At 32.2% G+C, this 19,694-nt stretch overlaps 1 pseudogene; it reads left to right on the plus strand.

The window, feature by feature from the left end:
• Nucleotides 1-7,050: 7,050 nt before the first annotated feature.
• On the plus strand, nt 7,051-9,786 carry LOC131659174 (uncharacterized; annotated as a pseudogene).
• The last annotated feature ends 9,908 nt before the right edge of the window (nt 9,787-19,694 follow it).

Here is a 19,694-nt window from a genome sequence, read left to right on the forward strand (position 1 = left end):
AACGATGGTGTACCGATTGCCCAATGCGGACAATTAGGCACTTTTACAGAGTAATTTTTATGCTTAAATCATAACTAAAAAACTTTGACGCTCAAAGTGATTCCTCTCCTTCTATTTATATTGTAGCTTTGTAACCATAACAACATGGGATTTAGGGGAGCTGGAATTCAACTTTGTTTCCTTGAAAATCTCTTTCCGTGCACACCAGAATGAAGATCGGAACGAAGAAGACGAAGTGAGTGTCAGGCGTTCTGAGGAAAGAATTACAAATGGCGACCCACTAGAGGCGGGTGTCTCTAGTGAAGGAGTGGTGGGTTCCACCCTCTACTTATTTTTTTTTATATATATATATATATATATATATATATATATATATATATATATTTCCTCTTTCTTTCCAATTCAATTTTTTCATAACCATTTTATAATTGAATACCTGAAATATGGAAGAAAAAAAATACCGGCGTAATAAAACATTAGACTTTTTGTATTCTACAATATTCGACTATTGTATGATATTGATAATTGGCCCACCAAATCAATTTTTTTTTATCATTGTCTATTGAATAAAATCAAATGTGGTCCCCCAAATCAATTTTTATTTTACCTATTGTTTTGGTCCACCAATAATTTATACAATACATTAATACAAATTATAGTTTGTGATTTTTGTTATGAATAATAGTAAATAGATGTGGATGTTCATTTTCCCCAATCTTTCTATATTCCTTAACTCCTATAATTTAAGTTCCTAACCTTTGTGTATTCCTTGAGTTAATGGTTGTTATTGGTCATGTACTATAAATATGGATAATATTGCAATGTAAATGGTACTTTTGAAAGAAGATAATACAATATTGTTTTCTCTCTTCTGTTTCTCTCCTTCATGTATCATTCATCTCTATATTGATTTAGTGAATTTCATAACACGTTATCAGCACGAAGCTCTACCAAACTTGAAAAAAAAATTTGAAGCCCTAATTGTTAGAGGTAATATTAGTTAATTATTTTATTATTTTTCTTTCTCATTATCCATGTTGAATTTTGATATTATATCTTATTAGATTATCAATAATCTCTAAAGGATTACAAAACGTGTTTGTTATATAGTTCCTGAAGAAGTTAACAAATATCCATTAGAGATAGTATTAAGTTTGTTATATAGTTCTTGAAGAACATATCAAATATCCTAGAAGGATAATATTGAGTTTGATATATAATTCTTGAAGAACTACAAAATGTGATTGAGTTCCTGAAGAACTATAAAAAAATGGTGATTGTCATTGAGTTCCTGAAGAACTACACACAAAAAAAAAACTTTTTATTTGTGATATATAATTCCCGAAGAGTTAAAGTTTTAAAATAAGGATTCCTCACACCTTAAAATATTGTATCTATAATATTAGAATAATTTCATCATGATATTAATGAATCCCAGAAGGATTGCATCTATACTAATAACACATCTTTGAAGGATTGCACAAAGAATAATTTTTCTTGACCGTTGTTTATGGAAATAGTTAGTGATGTGATATTTGTAGAACTAAAGATTAATATTAAACTATCTCCAAATTATTGTTCAAAGGTTGAGTTTAATCGATTATTGTGTTTATAATAATTGATGAATTCCAGAAGAATTCAATGTTCAATCACCTTTAAAAGGCCACATCTATAATATTGTTGAATCCTAGAAGGATTGTATCAATTATGTTAAAAATTACCAAAATGATTGCTTCAATAATATTATCGAATTCTAAAAAGATTGAATTAATAATATTGAAGTATCCCATAAGGATGATTTTGAGGATGATCTTCATGCATCCCAAAAATATTGCAAGAGTAATATTAAAATATCCCTGAAAGATTTCATAAATTTTTGTTGTTGTATCGATCTAAAAATTTATAATTTGTAATATGTTCATTAAAAGATTGTCATTCCAGAAAAATGACACAAATAATTTTAATGCATCCCAGAAGGATGATTATATATTTTATTTATTTTTTAGATTATTATTTATAACAAATTATTTATATAGTTCTTGAAGACCTTATCAAGCATCCCTGAAGGATAGTAAATCAAATTAATTATATGATAATATAATTTTAGTGATATAATATTGTATGATTAAATATGTTAATTTTATAAGGGGTAATTGTTTGATAATTATATGATAATATGTTCATATGAATGTGGTTGATTAAAGTGTTTAATAATGAGATACTATTATATTGGTTTTGAATTATATTGGAGGTATTGAATATCTTTGTATTACACAACACAATTTGGACATAAAATGTGTAATAGAAAAGCTACCGTCTTTTTTCTCGGGTTTATACTACACCTATATTAGTACAATTGAAGCACATGTCATTGTAAACCAGTAGTTTACAAATTACACTTAAATGTGGCGTTGGTAAAACCGGTTGGGTCATCTCGGATATAATATGATGTGAATAATTTGTATTGAAGAACCAGAAGTTTCTTCAATCCAGTCAATTTTTGTGTGTTTCTAAAAGAAAATAAAAATTTGAGAAATTGCGTTTTTATGACATTAATTGTTGCATCGACTAAAATATCATGCATATGTCTCTACTCGCAACCAGAAGTTTGTGAAATTATTTTCTCAACTAATTAGACTAAGATCTTGTTTTCTGAATTTTTTAGAAATTCTTGTATAAGTATTACATATATTATTAAAATTGATATTGAATATCATGTAATACATGTTCATAAAAAGAAAATGGACCCGAAGATCCATTCTTTAGACGTCTAAAGTTAATTATATGGTTGATACTTATAAGATCATCAATTCTAAATAATATATTTGAAACACCCAAACTATGATATTAAGATATTTATTCGCATTAAGCCAACAAGATACTATATATTAGTCCTCCCTAATTTATTCTAATATTTCTCATCTTAGTGAATATTTGGATGTGTTGTGTATATTCCAATTGCTCCAATATAATACATTAAGATGAGTCTTGAAAGAATATTGGAAAAATATAGTTAATATGACTCTCAATTTTGAGGATATAATTTGAGAAAATAATCAAATACTTGATTGCAGCCCATTAGGCTGATTATCACTTGATAAATTAATTTTCCCAATATTAGGGGGAGGGAAATGAACAGCTGAAATCATGAACAAGAAGTTCAAATGAACAAGTTAAAATAAATTGTTGCCTTGATCCTCGTACAGATCAATATGAACCAAAAGTTCAAAATATTATTCATTTGCAAAGTTTATGAAATAAATTATCAGCAGGTAATACTCCACTCAAAGTGGATTCTTCTATTGGATAATATAATATTGCAAATGAGTTGTAGCTGCGCTAGAAGCGTGATATGAAAGTCGGTTTCTAATGTTAAAAGTCCTCTACTAAGAAAAGAAACTAAAGATGACCCAAGTGAGGATATGAAAATGCTAAGAGCACTTTGATCTAATTTAATTTTCAGTTCCAGAAGAACAAATCAAGTACTTGAAATATGAAATAAAGAGATCTCGATAAATTATGACATGGATGAAATGGAATGGAACCGAAATTGAGATAACTAAATAAAGTCAATATTGACAATGTCTTTGTATACAATATAACGCTAAAAGTGATTAATGATAATGAGGATCATGAGTCATAGTCTATTAAAGATTAAAGACTAAGTGAGAATTGACCAAAATAAATATATTCATTTGAATAAGAATTAAACTCACTTTACAAGTGACTCACTTTTGGACCTGTAGTTCGAACACCTCATGGTGTGAAACTAATTGGATATAAATGTGTTTTTGTGAAAAAGAAAAATAAGAATGATATAAAGTTTGATTTATTGCTCAATGATTTTCACAAAGACCTAAGATTGATTTTGATAAAACATATTCAATGATTTTCACAAAGACCTAATTTTTGATAATTAATTAGCCTTGTAACACATGAAGGGCTTAATTTGAACATGATGGATGTAGTAACATCTTATTTATATGGTTCACTTACTAGTGACATTTACATGAAACTCCCTGAAGGGTTCAATATACCAGAGGCACGTAATTTTGGATCTCGAGAAAACTACTCCATCAAATTGAACAAGTTTCTCTATGGGTTGAAACAATCTGGATGCATGTGGTATAATCACCACAATGAATATTTACAAAAGGATGAATATACAAATAACTCAATTTGTCCTTGTATTTTCATAAAATGATATGGAAAAGTATTTGCAATATTATTCGTCTATGTGGATGACATAAGTATTATTGGAACTCCTGAAGAGCTTCCAAAAGCAATAAATTGCTTAAATAAAGAGTTTGAGATGAAGGACTTAGAAAAGATAAAATATGTCTAGGTTTGCAAATTGAGCATGTGGACAAAAGAATATGTGTACATCAAGAAGGCTATATAGAAAAGTGTTGAAATGATTCTATATGGACAAAGATCTTTAGATGAAAATGTTAGATCATTAGATGTGGAGAAAAATCTTTTTAGGCCTCGAGAAAATGATGAAAATTGCTTGGTCCTGAAGTACCATATCTCAGTGCAATTGGAGTACTAATGCACCTTGCTAATTATACACATCATGTTAGATCATTAGATGTGGAGAAAGATCTTTTTAGGCCTCCAGAAAATGATGAAAATTGCTTGGTCCTGAAGTACCATATCTCAGTGCAATTGGAGTACTAATGCACCTTGCTAATTATACACATCATGATATATCATTTGCCGTCAATCTATAAGTAAGATAGAATTATTCACCTACACGAAGAAATTGGAAAGCGATCAAACATATACTTCGTTATCTTAAAGATGTTGGTTACTTGTCAGATTCTCACAATGGTAGATCAGAAAGAGGTTATTTGTTTACATGTGATAGTACAACCATTTCATGGAGATCTACGAAACAACTCATGGCAACAATTTCATCAAATCCTGCATAACTATTAGCACTTCATGAAGTCACTTACAAGAAGAAATTTTAAGCAACTACTACAAATAATATCGTCTCACATGTAAATGTCTGCATGAGGGGGAGAAATACATATGTTTTGCACTCTTTTTCCCTTCACCATGGTTTTGTCCCACTGGGTTTTCCTGGTAAGGTTTTTAACGAGGCAATTCACATTTAAAGGATATTGTACTCTTTTTCCTTCACTAGAATTTTTTCCACTGGGTTTTCTCTAGTAAGGTTTTAACGAGTCATATCCTCAATGAACATCATAGGGGGAGTGTTATGAATAATAGTAAATAGATGTGGATGTTCATTTTCCCCAATCTTTCTATATTCCTTAACTCCTATACTTTAAGTTCCTAACCTTTGTGTATTCCTTGAGTTAATGGTTGTTATTGGTCATGTACTATAAATATGGATAATATTGCAATGTAAATGGTACTTTTGGAGGAAGATAATACAATATTGCTTTCTCTCTTCTCTTTCTCTCCTTCATGTATCATTCATCTCTATATTGATTTAGTGAATTTCATAACAATTTTTTTTTCTTTATGTCTCCCTTAACACCATATATTAAGATATTAGCATATTAACTTATAATAATTACTTCATTTGTCCCAAAATAAATGTCACATTTGTAAAAATTATTTGTCATAAAATAAGTGTCATTTTTAGTTACCAATGCAATTTTAATTTTTATCTTCCAATTGTATCATTTAATTAATACTCTTAATTTATATTTCTCTCACATTGAATTAATGATAATAAGAATACACTCATTATAAATAAGGATAATTCGGTAAAATTATCACTCTCTCTCTTTCATTTATCACATTTTCTTAATCTATGTGAAAATGTCAACTTATATGAGTTAATTCTTCAAACCTCCTACAAATTTAAGAATTTTTTTAATAACCTAAGTCTTAAAAAAATATACATAACTAACCCATATTTCAAAAAAATTACCCCAATAACCATGTCTGGGGGTATTTCACACGTTGGCGCCAACTATACTACTTCTTTGTGTTGATTTTTATTGTTTCAAACTCAACTTATATTTACCACGTTAATACTAACAATATATACTTGCAGTATATACATACTAACATTTTATTAATTTTAACATTAATATAATAATAAATTATATATAAAACGTTAATATATATATATATATATATATATATATATATATATATATATATTTGTTGTTTTTCAAATTTATATATTATAAAAAAACTAGGCAATAATTTAAACGTTAAAATAACATTAATATTTGTAAAATGTTAAATGTTAATATTTGTAAAACGTTAAAAAGTTAATATTTATAAAATATTAAAAAATTTATAGAACATTTTTAAAAAAACTGGGCAATAATTTTTGTAACAATATATATTTTTATTGTTTTTCAAAATTGTATATATTATTAAAAAACTGGGCAATAATTTAAACGTAAAAATAATATAAATATTTGTAAAATGTTAAAAATATAATATTTATAAAATGTTTAAAATGTTAAAAAATTTATAAACCATTTTTATTAACTTTTTTTATTTTATTAACGTTTTTATAATTATTAATGTTTTTATAATTATTAACATTTTTATTTTATTAATGTTTTTATTTTATTATATTATAAATGTTTTTTATTAACTAGATAAATGTTATATATATATATATATATATATATATATATATATATATATATATATATATATATATATATATATATATATATATATATATATATATATATATATATATATATATATATATTTTAAAATATTAGTTTATAAAAAACATTAAAATGTTAATAAACGTTGATGTAAGTTTATAAAAAATAGTTAGTTTAAAATGTTAGTTTATAAAAAAGTTAAAATTTTAATATAGTTAAAAAAATGTAACTTAAGAAATTATAGGTTCTGAGTATCATTTTTAATAGTTCAGCTATTATTTTTTATATTAGTTAAGTTTAAAGTAATTATAATCAAAGCAAATATGTAGTTCGGTTGATAGCATATTCGCCTCACAATCACTTGAAACCAGGTTTGAATCCTGAACATTACAAAAACTTTAATTGGTGTTTTAATTGGTGGTAGTATATTCTTTGTTGTTGGTGATATTATTGCCAATTTCATAAAATACTAGTATTAAAATAAAATTAAATTATTTGTAATCTGGTTTTAGTTAAACCGGTTTGAACCGGTTTAAAACCGGATTAGAACCATCTAAGAGCCCTAGCCGCGGTCACCACCACCACCATCGCGACCAACACCACCACGGCACCACCATAAGTACTATCACCGGTCACCATTACTCACTAATCAGAAAAACAAAGCATTCATATTTTTGAGAATCTATCATTCACTTTAAGGTTCTTATTTTTATTTTAGTTTTATAGTTATGCAATTTTAGGTTTTCCTAAATAGGGTTTCAAACACAGTTATTGTATGAGTACTTTTCTACTTCTAATTGAACTGATTTGATATTGTTGAGTATTCAAACTTTCTAGTTCCTAAACTATAATGCTTTGTGTTCTTTTAAATCTCTGCTCCAAGTTGCTTCGTGCAGGGTGCTTCAAAGTTTAAACTGTATTAATGGATTTCTGTTTTTTTGTTGTTTCTATGTTACAGGAAATCTCAGTTGATATCACATTGTTTTCAACAAGATGCTGTCTAGGGCATTATTGGCCAAGCTCGTCCTGAAGCCCTCCGCTTTTTCTTGTCTCCAATTCACTCAACAGGCATGTTATTATGCTTTTACAGTTAAACACCATATTGTGTTTCAACATATTTGCTTATCAAAAGTGGAAATTATATGCAGAGAGGGTTGCATAGCAGGAACAAGAAAGCCATGGAGTTCATTGCCAAAGGCTGGAATGCTTTGAAGGAGGTTGATAGAGTCATTGATTATTGTGAGCTCAACGATAGGCGTCTCATCCCTCTTCTCAATGTAATCACTGCTTTCTTAACCTATTGCCACCATTTGCTTCTTTATTTTAAGATTTTATACGAGAGAACAATAAATAGACCCTTGCTTATTTGGGATTCGTAAATAGACAGCAAAGGAGAATTCCGAGCTTGCTTTGGAGGCGGATAACACCAATACTCATGCTAGGTATTGGCTATCCAGATTGCATATGAAATACCATGTTCCTGGAGCAAATAAGGCCGTGTGAGTCAGCTGTCAGCCTTTATCCTCCATTATGTATTGTTTTTTCATGCTCTACCTACTTTGGGATATTATGTATTCTTAACGGTGAATTAGCAGTGTTTCTTTGTTTTTTTCTTGCTTGATTACATTTGCGCAAATATACATTTGACTTCTAAGATGAACTTTATTGGTGTGTGTTATGTTTTAGTTGCATCCAGATGCTCTTTACCTTTTGGGTGTTGTATATTTGACTCGCGAATGTGTTAAGAAAGATATTGCTTCGGCATTGTGGTGTTTCCATAGGGCATCCGAGAAGGTAATATATCAATTAATCAAAGTTAAACAAATCATTTTCTATATAGTGTTGGATTTTCAACATTTTTTCAAAGTTCATTCTTTTTTCATGTGTGGTGAGTTAGACTGAGTTTCACCTACATTGTATGTCATTTGGTTATGCTGTTATGAAATCTAGTTTGCACTTGCTCTTTAAGTGCATATGTTAAATCACCTGACACTTTTGGCATGGGCTGGAGTATTTTTACCTTCATGAAAAGATACAAATAAGTGTTTCATTGATTACTCATGTGCTGATTCCTAGAAGTTAAATTATTGTCAAAGTTGCATGTCTAGTCCAACTTTTCTTTCAAGACTTGTACTGGTTTACTGAAAGTTAATGTGACTTGAATTAAGTGTTTTTTTTTTGTTTTGTTTGAGCCTTGAGGTTTACATTTGATGTTTGGTGTGACTCTCAACAAAGTATTTTAACTGGGATAACTTTAGTTGGGGTCCAGAAGAGACGGGCCAAGTCACACCCGACCTAAAGATGCCATGAGAGGGTGCGGGGGAAGTGAGAGCGGCTCCACATGGTGACACAGCCTGGCCCAACGCCTCAAACTCAATAATAAGTATTTCTGTTGCACATTCTTCAGCATTTATGTGGGCATATTTCCACAGAAACTATAAAAGCTTAGCTCTCTATTTGTAATGCCTACCAGTACCATGTAAAATTGGTTGAAATTAAGCATTTCTACACAATATTTCTTTTCTGGATATGAGGTAGTCAGAATCGAGATCTACCCATACCATGGGATTTTCTTCTGGCACGAACTCGCTTAGAGGTGGCAACATAAATCGAGGTTAATATTATTTTAACAATAATATTCAAGCTCTTATTATTCCTCTCATCATTTGATATAAAAACTCAAACTACGGTTTGAGAATTATAATCGGGAAACAAGATTACTAGACACATCAATACAAATAGGCCTTAAAACAAACTACCTCTGTTGTTTTTAGATAGCTTTCTTCACTGTATTTTTATGTTTTCTGACTGTATAAGGTTGATGGATGTTCTGTTTTGAGTGTATGAACCAATAAAAGGAAGATATTATGGGTCAGGTGTGAAAATTCCAGAACCAATAATAAAATTCAGTTTGAAGAGAGGTCCGGTTGGTCAAAAACGAAGAAAGAGCAAAGAAAATATTGGTATTGATCCAGTAGAGATGGCAAAAGAAAAATTCCAGATAGCTGCAAAAGCAGGATGTGATCTTGGAATCAAATGGCTTGCAAGGTTAGAGGAGGAAGAGAACCGGTTACTCACCCAACAATTTTAAATTGTGAAAAATTAGATGAATAATACCAGTAGGAACACACATTTTTCAACATATTTTTTTATAGATTAAAATTCATGTTTAGTGGAACCCATGTTTATTTTAACTAATAAATATAAGTGTTTTGAAATGTGAGTGTGTTCAAATTAGGAACATGAGATATGAGATGTTAGCTGTACTTAAATAATATCAATTATTCAGTGTATCAAAAGATAAATTTAATTATTGAAAATTTTTCAGTAAGTTTTTCAAAATTATCCCCCTACCCTACATTTTTCAAAATATTTAATTATACTTTATTTATTTATTTATTAAATTATTTTTGAAATCAGAAAATTGTATATTCCTTCACCTGAGAATGTCGCTTAAAGAATTCTTACCAAATTTTTGTTCACCGGATAATTTGTTGTAAATTTGGTATTATAATTTTTTATCAAATTTTTATTCATCGGATAATTTGTTATAAAATTTTGATATTATAATTTTTTTATCAAATTTTTATTTATTAGATAACTTGTTATAAGTTTTTTGATAGGTTTTATTATATTAGACAATGTTTTGAAAATATTGTCAAAAGTGAACGGACAACCGTTCAAATCACCAAACGTTCCAAAAATTAAATTGGTAAGCAAGGTGACTAATGGAAACAATTTTCTTTACTTTAGGCTACGTTTAAACGGTTGCCTGAACTCATTTTTGCCGTAATCAATGAACAATTTATTTATAAGTTATTTGAAATGCATTTTTTTTTCAAATATAATACGGATCGGATAATTTGTTGAAAGATTTCAAGAAAACAAACAATGATTTTTTAACTTTAGGCCATCGCTTTTCACTGTTGTTTAAAATCATCTTTATTGTAGTCACTAAATAACTTAATACTAAGTTATTCGGGATGTAAATTTTTTTTTAAAAAACTTTTTCAATAGATATAGTTAGGGGTGGACAAGACCCGCAAACCCGATCCAAACCAGAAAAAATAAAAGGAAATGAGCAGGTTCAAATGATTTAATGGGTTCAGCGGTTGAAAGAGCTGGTTTAAGGTGGTTTATGTTAATTTGTAATTCCTTGTGTCGAAGCAGGTTGTTGCTCGAACACAAGGTGTGTCGAAGTGTGCAACAAGTTTGTTACACATAAGTTTGTTTTTAAATCTAGATAGATTTGATTTAGATTTAAAATATATTAGATTTGATTTAGTTCCAAAATAGGTATTTTGGGCTTTTATAGTTTTGGGTTTTGGCTTAGGGAGAAAGCTAACCTAAATCTATAAATAGGGAGTAACCCTCATTATTTGTAATCAAGTCATTAACCTGTATTCACAGAAGTTGCAGTTGCAAGTGAATAACAGAATTTCCATAGTTTGTGGGCAGAGAGAAACTCTGCAGAAAATACTTTCTCCTTCTCTTTTAATATTTCCGCAAACCCTAATCCTATTTTCTTCATTGTCATCTTTAACGATAAGGAATTACTCAAAGGTTTGAGAGTCTAATTCAAACATCTGGTATCTAGAGCTCTGGTTAATCGATTCAAGGCAAGACGAATGACGATGGCAATGAATCGTCTGAATGGGCATTTTCCAACAACACTACCAATTCTGAAAGGAGATAATTATGAGAATTGGTGCAAGCAGATGAAGGTTGTATTCTGTTGTCAAGATCTTTGGGATCTTGTAAAAGAAGGGATAGAACCGCTTGCAGAAGGTGCGAAGGAGGAAGAAAAGGCCGCACATAAAGAATTGAAGAAGAAAGATTATAAAGCTCTCTTTATAATCCATCAATGTCTGAGTCCAGACAATTTTGAAAAGGTTAGTGATATAGAATCTTCAAAAGAAGCTTGGGAGATTCTTGAAAAATCTTTTGGAGGTGCAGAAAAGGTGAAAGAGGTGAGGTTACAAACTCACAAGAGAACGTATGAACTGCTTCAGATGGAAGATAGCGAAAGCATAACTGATTTCTTCACTAGAGTTACGAAACTAGTGAATCAAATCAAGATATGTGGAGAAGTGTTAACAACAAAAGCTGTTGTTTCAAAGATATTGAGGTCTTTGGCCCCTAAGTTCGATCACATCGTGGTAGCCATAGAATAATCGAAGGACTTGTCGAAGTTGACAAAAGAAGAGCTTCAAGGGACGCTTGAATCTCATGAACAAAGAATGACTGAAAGAGTTGCAGGCAAGTCGAAGAACGATGTGGCTTTGCAGGCTCAGTCAGCAAACGAAAAGAAAGGCAAAGGAAGCTGGACTGGAAATAAAGGTAGAGGTGGCTACAACAATTCGACTGGTCGAAATCAGCAAGAAGGAAATTGGTCGAATCAGAGAAAGCCCTCTTACCAAGGCAACCAAAGAGGTGGTGCTGCAGGTAGAGGAAGAGGTGGTGGTCGAAAGCCAGACAAGAGTCACATTCAATGTTTCAACTGACAGAAGTATGGTCACTATTCGACAGCTTGTCCAGAAAAGAATAAAAGTCAAGAAAGTGATGCAAAGCTTGCAAAACAAGAAGAAGAAGAGATGTTGTTGATGGTCACAACAAAAGACAAAGATAAATTCAAGGACCAGTGGTACTTGGATGATGCTAATCACATATGTCTGGAAGAAAAGATTGGTTTGTCAACATAAAACCCTCAATGAAGAACATGGTGAAATTTGCAAATGACAATACTCTAGCAGCTGAAGGTATTGGTGATGTAATGATTACAAGGAAAGATGGAAAGAGGTCAGTAATTTCCAATGTGTTGTACGTACCAGGCATGAAGAGTAACTTACTCAGCATTGGGCAGTTGGTCGAAAAGAACTACAAGGTTTCGATCAAAGACAAGATGATGAGAGTTGTCGATGCAAGTGGGAGGTTAATCTTGAAGCCTCCTATGTCACAAAATAGAACCTTCAAGATCGAACTCAATGTCATGGAGCACGAGTTCCTTGCAACTGCAGCTAGCAGAGATGAATGGATATGGCACTATCGACTAGGCCATCTCAACTTCAATGACATCAGAGAGTTGAGAAGAAAGAATATGGTTTCAGGACTTCCAGAAATAGACATTCCAAACGAGGTATGTGAGGAATGTGTGCAGGCGAAGCAGCACAAGAATAGCTTCAGCAAGGATGCAGGAAGCAAGTTGAAGACAATCCTTGATGTCATATACTCCGATGTATGTGGACCAATCTAGGTGGATTCGAATGGAGGTAACAAATACTTTGTTACATTCATAGATGATTTCAGTCAAAAACTATGGACTTACCTAATCAAGAAGAAAAGTGAAGTGATCGAGGTATTTGTCAAGTTCAAATCTATGGTCGAAAGACAAAGTGGTCGAAAGCTCAAGGTTTTGAGAACTGATGGTGGTGGAGAATGTGTGTCGAAATACTTCGACATGTTATGTGAGAAAGAAGGGATTGTGCATGAGGTGGTGCCACCCTACACTCCACAGCAGAATGGAACTGCAGAAAGAAAGAATCGAACCATCATGAATATGGTGAGAAGTATGTTGAAAGGCAAGCATTTACCTAAAGAATTTTGGGGAGAAGCAATGTCGACTGCAACATACATTCTAAATAGATGTCCGACGAAGAAGCTAGAAGGAATTACTCCAGAAGAATGTTGGTCTGGTGTGAAGCCTAGCTTGAGCCATCTGAAGGTATTTGGATCTATAGCAGATAGACATGTGCCAGATCAGTTGAGAAGAAAACTTGATGACAAGTCGAGACAAATGATACTTATAGGATATCATTCAACTGGAGGATACAAGTTGTTCGACCCAGTGAACAAGAAAGTAATGATCAGCAGGGACGTGATCATAGATGAGCTTAAAGAATGGGATTGGACTGAAAATGTCAAGAGGGATTCAGTGAGAATTCTTTATGACGAACTAGCTACTGAAGTCGAAAGAGAAGAAGTTCGACAAGAAGAAGTCAGAGGTGATGCAGGCCCAGGCAGACCTCAGAGAACAAGACACATGCCTGCAAGGTTGCAAGAATGTGTGATTACATCAGATGATGTAGTCAATGATGAAGGTGAGCTGGTACATTATGCTTTCTATGCAGATGTTGAACCTGTCAATGCAATTGAGGCATTGAAGGTTTTGAAGTGGGCAAAAGCTATGAATGAAGAATTGAAGTCCATCGAAGACAACAATACTTGGTCACTTGTCGAATTGCCTCAAGGCAAGAAGGCAATTGATGTGAAGTGGGTATACAAGGTGAAGTGTAATCCCAAAGGTGAAGTGACTCGACACAAGGCAAGGCTTGTGGCAAAAGGATTATTTCAGAAGGAAGGAATTGACTTCGATGAGGTTTTTGCACCTGTTGCCAGGATCGAAACGATCAGGTTGGTTGTTGGCCTGGGGAACATGAACAATTGGCACATGTGTCAGATGGTCGTTAAATGTGCATTCCTGAATGGACCTTTGGATGAAGAAGTCTATGTTGCATAACCAGTTGGGTTTGTGAAACATGGCAAAGAGCGAAAAGTGTACAGGCTACATAAAGCCCTGTATGGACTGAAGCAAGCTCCACGAGCTTGGAATAAGAAGATCGACAACTTCCTAAGGGAGAAAGAATTTGTGAAGTGCACAACTGAACATGGGGTATATGTAAGAAGAAGCAAGAGTGAATTTCTTATACTATGTCTCTATGTCGATGACTTATTAATAACAGGAAGCTGCAAGAAAGAGATCGAAGGCTTCAAAGGTGATCCTAGCAAGGAATTCGAAATGTCGGATTTGGGCGAAATTTCATAATTCCTTGGCATCGAATTCTACAAGAGTAGTAGAGGCTTGATGATGCATCAAAGAAGATATGAAAGTGAAATTCTCAATAGATTTGAGATGGAAGAATGCAATTGGACTTCGACACCTGCTAAAACAAGATTGCAACTATCGAAGAACCCAGATGAAGAGGATGTCGACCCAACTTAATACAGAAGACTTATTGGGTCATTGAGATACCTTTGTCACACAAGGCCTGACTTAGCATACAGTGTATGTATGATAAGTAGATTCATGCAAAAGCCAAAGGTATCACACCTAGCAGCGGTAAAAAGGATATTAAGGTATCTGAAAGGAACTCTTGACTATGGAATTTTGTTTCCTGCAGCTGATGAGGGAAAAGAATGCAAACTAGTAGGTTACACCGACTCAAGTTGGTGTAGTGATGCTGAGGATCGAAAATCCACAGCTGGTTATGTGTTTATGCTAGGTGGTGCACCAATTGCTTGGAGTTCGAGAAAAGAACCTGTAGTGGGACTATCATCGTGCGAAGCAGAGTACATAGCTGCTTCTCTTTGTGCATGTCAAGCAACATGGATGGTGAACTTGGTCGAAGAGATAACAGGTAAAGATCATGGAGCAATTACCATGAAGATCGACAACATGTCAGCTATTAATCTGGCGAAGAATCCGATAGCACATGGTCGAAGCAAGCACATTGAAATGAGGTTCCACTATCTTCGAGAGCAGGTACCTAAAGGGAAGATGAATTTGGAACACTGCAGAACTGAGAATCATATTGCAGATATCATGACAAAGGGAGTGTTGGTTGAAATATTCAGAAGACTAAGAGCTATGATGAATGTAGATAGCTTAGACACAATGAATTAGGTGGTGTGTTAATTTGTAATTCCTTGTGTCGAAGCAGGTTGTTGCTCGAACACAAGGTGTGTCAAAGTGTGTAACAAGTTTGTTACACATAAGTTTGTTTTTAAATCTAGATAGATTTGATTTAGATTTAAAATAGATTAGATTTGATTTAGTTCCAAAATAGGTATTTTGGGCTTTTATAGTTTTGGGCTTTGGCTTAGGGAGAAAGCTAACCTAAATCTATAACTAGGGAGTAACCCTCATTATTTGTAATCAAGTCATTAACCTGTATTCACAGAAGTTGCAAGTGAATAACAGAATTTCCACAGTTTGTGGGCAGAGGGAAACTCTGCAGAAAATACTTTCTCCTTCTCTTTTAATATTTCCGCAAACCCTAATCCTATTTTCTTCATTGTCATCTTTAACGCTAAGGAATTACTCAAAGGTTTGAGAGTCTAATTCCAACAGTTTATAATGGACAAATCGGGTAACAGAATTAAACCGCGGGTACCCAGACTCGTCTGAAATTCCTTATTATAGAATGTTTTACTGATGGAATGCACTCATTACATCACCAACCAGACTCTTTCTCTTACAGTTTATCTCTCTCTCTCTCTCTCTCTCAGGATATGTTTGGTTTGAGGTAGATGGAAGGGAGGAGATATTTATATTGAAATGTGTTTGGTTCAATTTTTAGGAGGGAAGAGGAGGAGAGGGGATATTTATACTGAAATGAGTACCTGTTATACCTCAAAATTTGTCCGCATCTTTTTCAAAAAGAAGGCAACAGACTTCTGTCTAAAAATTGGGAGTTTCATATAATCTTGGATTTTTATTTCACAAATATTCTGATTTTATGAATACTCAGTTTTTAGAATTTTTCTTATACGGTATTTTGGTTCGCTGTTGAATTTATTCTTACACAAACGCCAAGTACTGTTTATCACTTCACATACGCTTTTTATTTGAGATTTATTTGCAGGTAAATAGTACTGATGCAATTGGTACAAAATTAAATTTTGCAGGCACAGAGTCCGGGATTCAGACTGTACTGGTAACAAGTAAATTATTATTAGTTTTTTGTTTCCCACTAATTTTTTGTACTATGATATTATTATTTTCAAAATCTCTTTCTTTCAAATCAAATCCTAACTTTATTCTATACATCTCTTTTTTTTAAACCCTACCATACACTTTCTTTCAAATCCTACTACCACTCAAATTTTCCTTTTTTGTACGGAATCACTTCATTCCCCAACGTCTCTATCCTTCTTTTCACTCTATAAATACCTCTCATTTTTTCCATAAATTCTCACATCAAATTTCAACTCATTTCTCAAACTTCTACCTCATATTTATTTTCTCTTCTTCCCCGGCGAAAATGGCAAAGTGGATGGATACGTGTTTTCTTATGGCCATCACTGTTTTGGTAGTGATCATGTCCTTTTTCTGTCTGCATAGTCCTGAAAAACGCGGACCTGAGTTGCTTACACTCCCGATCATCTATATGTTGTTATTTATAGCATGGGTTTTTAATCGTCATTTTTAAAGTTTGTCGTATCTTTCGCTTTCAAAAAAAGTACCGTTTATTTTATTTATCGTACTGTTCATTATATTATGTAATATTTGTACTGTCAGTATTACATGTCGTACTATCTGTCGTACTGTAGTTTAATTATCAAGATAATATTATGTGTGTTTTCTGCTAGTTAAATATTTATTTTTCTGTGCATTAAATATTTTTCAAGGTTGTTATCGGTAATTTCGTTCGCGTACAGTATATTTTGATTATTTATTATGTTTGTGTTTTTCTAACAACTCATGTAAATAAATATTCACCATTAACACAACAAAAAACAAAAAGAAAAATTAACTTTAACTGTTGAATTTTCACTTTAACTGTTACGTTAATGCCCAGACAGCCAGTTGACAGTCAAACCCGCTGACAGTGCGATTCTCCGTGTTTTGTACCATCAATCAAATCAATATTTTGCATTTAAAAATTCCAAAATTTTTGTTCTAGAAGTCTTCTGATAATCACATGATCAGCAGAGACTCAGCACTGCACAAAAATCAGGTACGCTTAACTGTCTCCTACACGAACAGTCCCTAACTAGGGTTTTTGTTTTTTTCAGGAGAACGAGTTTTTGAGACCTCAAATGGATTTCATAGACCTCCATATATATCAAAGTACCACCAGACAAATTTTCAAACTTCAATTCGCTCAGACGCACAATCAGCAGCTCAAACAGTCAATAGACGACCAGTTTGACCGAAAAGTCAACAGACAGTCAAAAATGAAATTTTTTGTCAACATCCATATTTTGTCAAAAAATTCATCATTTGATCAATGGTTGATCATAATTCATCAAGAAAAGATCAAAAATCAACAAAACCCTAAGTTTCAAAATTAGGGTTTTCTCCTAAAAAGTCAACTGAACTTTGACCGGCCATAACTCTCTCCTCGTTCATTCAAAAAATTCCAACCAAAGCTTGTTTTGAAGGAAATTCAATTATATTTCAAATGCAATTGATCCCATGGTCATTGGATTCACCATTTGAAAAATATGAGCTCAGACATTACAGGTCATTTTCAAAGTCAACAAAAAGTGGTTTTTTGTCGAAGGCCATAACATCAAGATAACTTCTCCAAATTAAAAAACGTTTCCAAAGTGGCTTGTAGAGGACATCTTGAGGTTTCTAAAAAGTACAAGAACTCCTTCATATGATCAAAATTGAGGGAGATATGCCTTGTTGAAGTTGGCTATTTTTTGGGAAAATGCATGAAACCAACATTGATCAAAAATGTTTTTTTCCAAAAGAGGCCAAGTTTCCATGATCCAAACATGATTCTAATGATGCTAAGGGCCTCCCACGACCAACCTAAGGCCCATAAAATTTTTATTTCTTTTTTAGTTTAATTTTATCACATATAAAGTTAAATTAAAAAGGAAATGGTGTAAGATAATGATACCATGCTTTGTTCTTAAGCTAAAGCCATCAAGAATGATTCAACTCTGCAGCATGAAGGTACATAGCAGGCCTAGAGCAAGAGGGTGAATAAAATTCAAAGCCATGGCCAAAGAAGTCAAAGGTTTTTATATTAAAAAATTCAAAGATTCAAAGATCATCAATGCAAGATAGCTTAGCTTTGCAGCACCTCCATGGCTTATAAATGAAGTAGAACACTTCAGTAGACAAGGACACACGATTTCAGAACCGGATCCATGCTTGTAACACACTTGTATCATGCTTGAAATATTGTAAGAAATTTGAAATTCGAATTTTAAGTTTCAGTTCAATTCAATCCAAACTAAACACTCAAACACAATCCCTGAACATCACTGAATCTGTCCAGATCAATTTCAAGCTTTGAAACTCACTAAATCGAGCTCTATAGCCCACGGTTTGTTCAAACCAAAACTCACAAAAATACAATCATACATGCATATTTAACACGGTGTAATCATATATTTGAGTTTGTTTTCATGTTCTGATCGTTTCAGGAAACTTAATTGGTGTTTGGACACCTATACGAGGAATCACCATTTTAGGGTTCTTGAGTTCAAAATTAGGGATTCACGATTTAAGCAAAATTAGAAGAAACAAGATGCATATTTGAACTCAGTGAATCAGGGCTAGTCGAATGAACATGTCGCGAAACATTTTTGTATAGGTTTACCCTTATTCGCTATTTTTGCAGGGATGAAGCTCACTTATTACAGCGCCTTTTGGAAGAAAACGATGTTAAAAGTGGAGTCTGGAGGTAGAAGATGAAGGCGTGGCAAGCTCTGGTTGGCCAGAACGCGCGCGCCAGTCTTTTTTAAATTTCTGATTCCCATGTGCGCTTTCCACAATATTTCCATGCAACCTCAATATCTGAGCCATTGGATCATCCTGCCAGCTCATCCAACGCGCCTTAACATGCATCCATATCATAGATCCTCCTATCAACCACACCAGATCATATATTTAATATATTTTTCATTTTATTTAATTTTCTTTGCAAAATTATTTTAAAATAGTTTTAAAAATCGGAAAAATATAATAAAAATATTTTTAGGTTTATAAAATAATCTATTATTTTTTGACACAAAAATATTTTATTTTTCTTTATATTTAAAATATTTTGTTTAATTAATTAGTATATATTTATATATTTGCTTTTTAATTATTTCAACCTATCAAAAAATCAGAAAAAAATATGTTCTTTTTATTAAATTAGGTTTATATATTATAAACTAATTTTGTACATATCTAGAATATTTTTCTCTCTAAGTTTAAATTATTTGTATAATTATATGTTAATTAACTTAATAAATTTCCAAAACAATCTCAAAAATCCAAAAAAATTAGTTTTATTTTAAAATTAATTAACAAGCAATATGAACATATTTTAGATTAAACTTTTAGGTTTA

This window comes from Vicia villosa, linkage group LG3 (genome assembly GCF_029867415.1).
Source record: "Vicia villosa cultivar HV-30 ecotype Madison, WI linkage group LG3, Vvil1.0, whole genome shotgun sequence".
NCBI classification, from domain to species: domain Eukaryota; kingdom Viridiplantae; phylum Streptophyta; class Magnoliopsida; order Fabales; family Fabaceae; genus Vicia; species Vicia villosa.